A 6,689-nucleotide genomic window follows, 5' to 3' on the forward strand; every position below is an offset into this window, starting at 1 on the left:
TGCCAGTGTGATAAAGTTGCTCATTGTGATTTCGTTGAGGGTTCTTCCAAGTGAGTCACACTTGTCACCCTTGTGACAAGCAGCCCTATATATCTCTCAACGTTTCCCTCCAATTTGTTCATTTTTCTCCATCGACATGGCCGTAGATAATGTTTCAAGTCCAATTTCTTCGTCTTTCTTCTCAGTAGCAATCAGTGGGTAGTCTCACGCTTGTACCGTCGCAGCAATAGGCGACAATATTTTTGAACGGTCTTCCTGTACATCCGTTGTCGTATCTGCAAGTTACAGCAGTGTAGATTTCATTGCAAATACGAATAGCCACGGTGTTTTTAACACATCGGCCATTTGGTGGGCCTGAGGCGTTGTCAAGGAGACTTTTTACATTCCTCGCACAGCTACCTTCAACATCTCTAAGGCAGCCAACAGCTAGAGTCAACAAAAGAACGAATTTAACCTGAAAAAGAAAAAAAACCCGTTGACATTTAGGCAAAATGATGATGATGACAAGAATAACAATAATAATAGTAATGATAACAAAATGTCGATATCCCAGCTTAGTTGCAGCTTGATGGAGTTCGTCGTGACTGACTCCTTCAGCCGAATTAATAACCTGGGCAACAAAGGCCTCCAGCTAGGCAAGAGAAAACCTCTGGTCTGGCTTGCCTTTCAGTGCAATTTCGTTTGCCTTAACTGGCTGGGAGAACGCCATTGTGTTGGTTTCAAAAATTACGTAGACCATGAGATTGGGGAAGTGCTAGAGGGAGTATACCAATATATTTTCGTTTCAAAACTGTACTTTCCCTGCTTGTTGTGGGGCGAACTTCGTCAGGACAAGGCAGGTAATTTAAGTTTGAAACTGAAACAATAATTACGATCTGCTTGTCCCAGTGAGCGTATCAACCTCGTTCCCAGGGTCTCTCTTCGCTGCCTCCATTGTCGTTGAGAAAAGACCCTGGTTCATTCTGGTCACGTGGCACTCGTCAACAAACTTTTTCCCACTAGGGTAGTGTTTTCGTTATATTTTGATTCCGCAACTGGGCGAAAGAGTATTCGTTTGACAAGGCATTTTTCAAATAAGTGATCTTTATCTTACAATGTAAGTATCAAAAAGGTCAAAAGAGCGGATGTTTTATACCCACAGGAAATGAATTCCCGTACAAGCGGTCAACCTAAATACAAGAGCTTTCGTGATCGACAAGACAACTTCAAAAGTACCATGTAGGGCCTCGATTGACGTTCACAAAAAAAAAATTGATTTCGTTAGTAGCTAAAGCTGCTTCTCCAGAACAAACACTAACATAAAAGAATACACCAAGTACTACGTTTGCTTGATAAAAATGTCTCTTTTATTTTACCGTGGCTAAAAATATACACGCTATGAAAGCGCTGTGCAGTGGTAAAAAATATCTTAACGACATCGACGATTTACACGAAGTTAAAAATATAAATATCGTAAGTCAAAACGGTCAACTCGCTGTTCAAGATTGCGACTTTAGGAATCACGTTGTTAAACATTCGAAAGAAAAACGAAAATCAAGGAACAAAATAAAATACCTGCACATGTCAATACAGTTTGATTTGATGATTTGAGGTCGATACGTGACATGAAAACTTAAATAACAACACACCGGTTGATCGCTGAACATGTTTGTTTCCCATGGATAAACGTTTCGCTTGTTTTCTTGCACGACAAAATCTTCTTTCCTTTAAAATTGTCGGAAACTATTAGCATTCTTCGTTGATCCGGACCTTCACACGGCTTCACACGGGTGAAAACTTGAATAACGCGAGGATATTTTCTGTGGTGTCCGATCGATTTGACCACAACTTTTGCCTTTCACGTCGAATTCCATATGTGTAGTACATAAAATATTGCCGTCAAAAGTTATTTCGATGGTCATCTGGCCACAAAATCAATTGCGTGCTGATTCCATTCTTTGCAACGTCGACATGGCCTACATTGCCTCCCATCTCCTAACACACATCCAGGTTCTGGCAGACACGTGACCAGAGTGAACCAGGGTCTTTTCTCAACGACAATGGAGGCAGAGAAGAGAGACCCTGGGAACGAGGTTGTGAGCGTATATGCCTGACAGTGGTTTCCTGGCGGGAAGCTGGTTGCCACTGTACGTCTCCACTGGGCTCAATAGTGATCAGTGTGATATCTGAAATGATGATGATGATGATGATGATATTCCGATCTCGTGAAAAAAATTCCGATATCGTGGAAATATATACGTGGTTAACCGATAATAATATGGTGGCCCATCCTGGCAAATCAGAAACTATGATGTTTGGATCTAAACACGCATTAAAGAAGGAGTGTGAAGTGGATATTTACTTGGATAAAACTAAGCTAAAAGAAATTTCATCGTACAAATATTTGGGGGTAGTAACATCTGAGGTCAACCTAGAGATTTGACTTTGTGTTCAAATAGAAACATAGATATTGTCCCTTCGGCAATGAAAACCCAATAAACGGACTCTGCATGGACTCTCGAATCGTATAAATACAAGCTGATTTATTTAATTTTTATTCGATCTGAAATAAACACAATATATACAGAAACTTAAACACTAATAGGTTAATATAAAATGAACGAAACTAAACTGATAATCAATAAACGCTAATGTCCAAGTATTCCTAATACACGCGATCAACTAAATTGGTTTTTACATGCTAGATAATATTCCATTTAACACGAATATAACAGAAAACTCTAAATCCAATTCTTACAAAACAATCGAGAAAAGAGAAACTTATTAATCAACTTACTTCGTGACGAGACTCCAAAGTAAACCTTGAATTCCATAATAAATGCATAACCAGGTAAGCCATAAAAACGGGTAAGCCAAAATCACAACTGCACGTTCCACGAGTAGAATAAAAAGCGACTAAATTTTCTATCTCAAGTTACAAATCATATCCTATTTCGGGTTAAACAAAACGACATTGACCAGCTAACTATTCATCATATTACAATAATAAACGTCACGCAATACTAATAAAAGTCACTGAAACAGGTATAACATCAAAATACCAAGAAATACTACTACTACTACTACTACTACTACTACTACTACTACTACTACTACTACTACTACTACTACTACTACTACTACTACTACTACTACTACTACTACTACTATTACTACTACTACTAATAATGATGATAGTAACATTGATTCCTCCATTTTCTTAAGACAATTCAACACTCATCACCCCAACCTCTGAGGACAGAGTTGATCAGCTTGTACAAGAATATGACGAACTAACCCACAAACTAATCCTCCGAAAGGTGAACCCTATTCTCATGTTAATTTCAATTTACAGTGTCCCCAATTTGGTGCTCCAGCGCTAAATCGACTAGACAGTTCCTTCTCTTTCCTTTCCTTTACCAAAGTTAAGACGGGTGTATCATCGTAAACCAAGATGTGTGCTAAAGGTTGTGATGTACCTCGATTCTGGCGTTAACTCCATTTGATTGTACCCTTGGTTGAGGTCGAGTTTACTAAACATCGTTGCTCCGCTCAGGGCTTTGATTATTTCTTTGATTGTTGCTGTTAGATGTCTCTCTCACTGTATGGCCTTGTTTTCCTGTCTCATATCTACACACACTCTCACTTTACTGGGCTCACGCTTGGGTGCAACAACAATGGGTGATGCCCAGGGTGTAGGTCCGTCTACGCGCTCAAGTACTCCCTGTTGTTCATCTTTCTCCAGCTGTTCTTCTAACTGCTTTCTCACATAAAAAGGTACTCTTTTGTGAGGTGGGGCTACAGGTTGAACCGTTGCATCGATGTGAATTTTGACCTGTCGTCCCCTTAACTTTCCAAGACCATGGAATAGTCTTATAATTTGCCGTGCAAGCCATGATTACGCTTTCCAATAATGCAATTTGTTGACGTATAAACTACAGAAATAAAAACCACTTTGCAACATTTTTCAGGTTAGAACTGACAAATACTTCCGGTCATATGACTTACGGCCATATTTGTATGTACTGTGTTCTATTAGTCAATAAACATGATAAGCACCGCAAACGTTAAAATTGTGGAGTTGTTAATAAGGGAATAACATGACTTTTTGAGGGAATATTGTTTATTTGCGCCCGCTTAGTTGCGAGGGCCGCAAATGACACTAAAATTTCACTTATGGGCCTGTGGTCGCTCAATTTCCTTCGCAAAGCTTTGCCTTGCCGGGTTAGTGCCGCTTTTGCCGTTCGCCGTTTTATTTTTGCCTCTTCCATGACCGCTTCTGCCATCGATCTCGTACGTTTTCACTCCGCAAGGGGACCAGGTTAGCCAACAGGAAGTCGAATGAAAGTGTCCCTGCGGCAATGAAAACCCAATAAACGGACTCTGGACTCTCGAATCGTATAAATACAAGCTGACTTATTTAATTTTTATTCGATCTGAAATAAACACAATATATACAGAAACTTAAAAACTAATAAGTTAATATAAAATGAACGAAACTAAACTGATAATCAAATTCAATAAACGCTAATGTCCAAGTATTCCTAATACACGCGATCAACTAAATTGGTTTTTACATGCGAGATAATATTCCATTTAACACGAATATAACAGAAAACTCTAAATACAATTCTTACAAAACAATCGAGAAAAGAGAAACTTATTAATCAACTTACTTTGTGACGAGACTCCAAAGTAAACCTTGAATTCCATAATAAATGCATAACCAGGTAAGCCATAAAAACGGGTAAGCCAAAATCACAACTGCACGTTCCACGAGTAGAATAAAAAGCGACTAAATTTTCTATCTCAAGTTACGAATCATATCCTATTTCGGGTTAAACAAAACGACATTGACCAGCTAACTATTCATCATATTACAAAAATAAACGTCACGCAATACTAATAAAAGTCACTGAAACAGGTATAACATCAAAATACCAAGAAATACTACTACTACTACTACTACTACTACTACTACTACTACTACTACTACTACTACTACTACTACTACTAATAATAATAATAATAATAATAATAATGATAGTAACATTGATTGCTCCATTTTCTTACGACAATTCAACACTCATCACCCCAACCTCTGAGGACAGAGTTGATCAGCTTGTACAAGAATATGACGACCTATTCCATGGTCTTGGAAAGTTAAGGGGACGACAGGTCAAAATTCACATCGATGAAACGGTTCAACCTGTAGCCCCACCTCACAAAAGAGTACCTTTTTATGTGAGAAAGCAGTTAGAAGAACAGCTGGAGAAAGATGAACAACAGGGAGTACTTGAGCGCGTAGACGGACCTACACCCTGGGCATCACCCATTGTTGTTGCACCCAAGCGTGAGCCCAGTAAAGTGAGAGTGTGTGTAGATATGAGACAGGAAAACAAGGCCATACAGTGAGAGAGACATCTAACAGCAACAATCAAAGAAATAATCAAAGCCCTGAACGGAGCAACTATGTTAAGTAAACTCGACCTCAACCAAGGGTACAATCAAATGGAGTTAACGCCAGAATCGAGGTACATCACAACCCTTAGCACACATCTTGGTTTACGACGATACACCCGTCTTAACTTTGGTAAAGGAAAGGAAAGAGAAGGAACTGTCTAGTCGATTTAGCGCTGGAGCACCAAATTGGGGACACTGTAAAGTGAAATTAACATGAGAATAGGGTTCACCTTTCGGAGGATTAGTTTGTGGGTTAGTCTTATAATTTGCCGTGCAAGCCATGATTACGCTTTCCAATAATGCAATTTGTTGACGTATAAACTACAGAAATAAAAACCACTTTGCAACATTTTTCAGGTTAGAACTGACATAATTATACTTCCGGTCATATGACTTATTGGCGGTTTCGTTGTAGTTGGGAGCGGCCATATTTGTATGTACTGTGTTCTATTAGTCAATAAACATGATAAGCACCGCAAACGTTAAAATTGTGGAGTTGTTAATAAGGGAATAACATGACTTTTTTCGGGAATATTGTTTATTTGCGCCCGCTTAGTTGCGAGGGCCGCAAATGACACTAAAATTTTACTTATGGGGCTGTGGTCGCTCAATTTCGTTCGCAAAGCTTTGCCTTGCCGGGTTAGTGCCGCTTTCTCCGTTCTCCGTTTTATTTTTGCCTCTTCCATGACCGCTTCTGCCATCGATCTCGTACTTTTTCACTCCGCAAGGGGACCAAGTTAGCCAACAGGAAATCAAATGAAAGTGTCCCTTCGGCAATGAAAACCCAATAAACGGACTCTGGACTCTCGAATCGTATAAATATATATACAAGCTGATTTATTTTTTTATTCGATCTGAAATAAACACAATATATACAGAAACTTAAAAACTAATAGGTTAATATAAAATGAACGAAACTAAACTGATAATCAAATTCAATAAACGCTAATGTCCAAGTATTCCTAATACACGCGATCAACTAAATTGGTTTTTACATGCGAGATAATATTCCATTTAACACGAATATAACAGGAGTACCCAACGGATCCGCTCCTCAAAATATCCGCTCCTCAGGCTAAGAATTTGCTGGCTGGTTACTAAATAATGGATGAGAAACTCTAGCTGGGAATTATGCCGAAACGTTTTTCTTGCTGTGGTCGACCCTTTGAATACCGAAGCTGGCTAGAAAAAAAAAATTCACTTCCCTTCTGGCTTCCTACGGCTTTTGAAATTGTGCTCTGGTTAAT

At 39.0% G+C, this 6,689-nt stretch overlaps 1 long non-coding RNA gene across 1 annotated transcript in view; it reads right to left on the reverse strand.

Annotated features, from left to right (window-relative positions):
• Nucleotides 1–5,914, reverse strand: part of LOC138038828 (uncharacterized) — a 7,141-nt gene extending 1,227 nt beyond the window's left edge. The window contains exons 1-2 of the long non-coding RNA XR_011130311.1: nucleotides 4,656–5,914; nucleotides 1–454 (exon numbers count right to left, since the gene is read on the reverse strand). The exon at nucleotides 1–454 is cut by the window's left edge and continues 1,227 nt beyond it. This is a non-coding gene — a long non-coding RNA (uncharacterized lncRNA). The remainder of the gene's footprint in view (nucleotides 455–4,655) is intronic.
• Nucleotides 5,915–6,689: the final 775 nt, after the last annotated feature.

The sequence above is a fragment of the Montipora capricornis genome, chromosome 2 (genome assembly GCF_036669925.1).
Source record: "Montipora capricornis isolate CH-2021 chromosome 2, ASM3666992v2, whole genome shotgun sequence".
NCBI lineage: Eukaryota > Metazoa > Cnidaria > Anthozoa > Scleractinia > Acroporidae > Montipora > Montipora capricornis.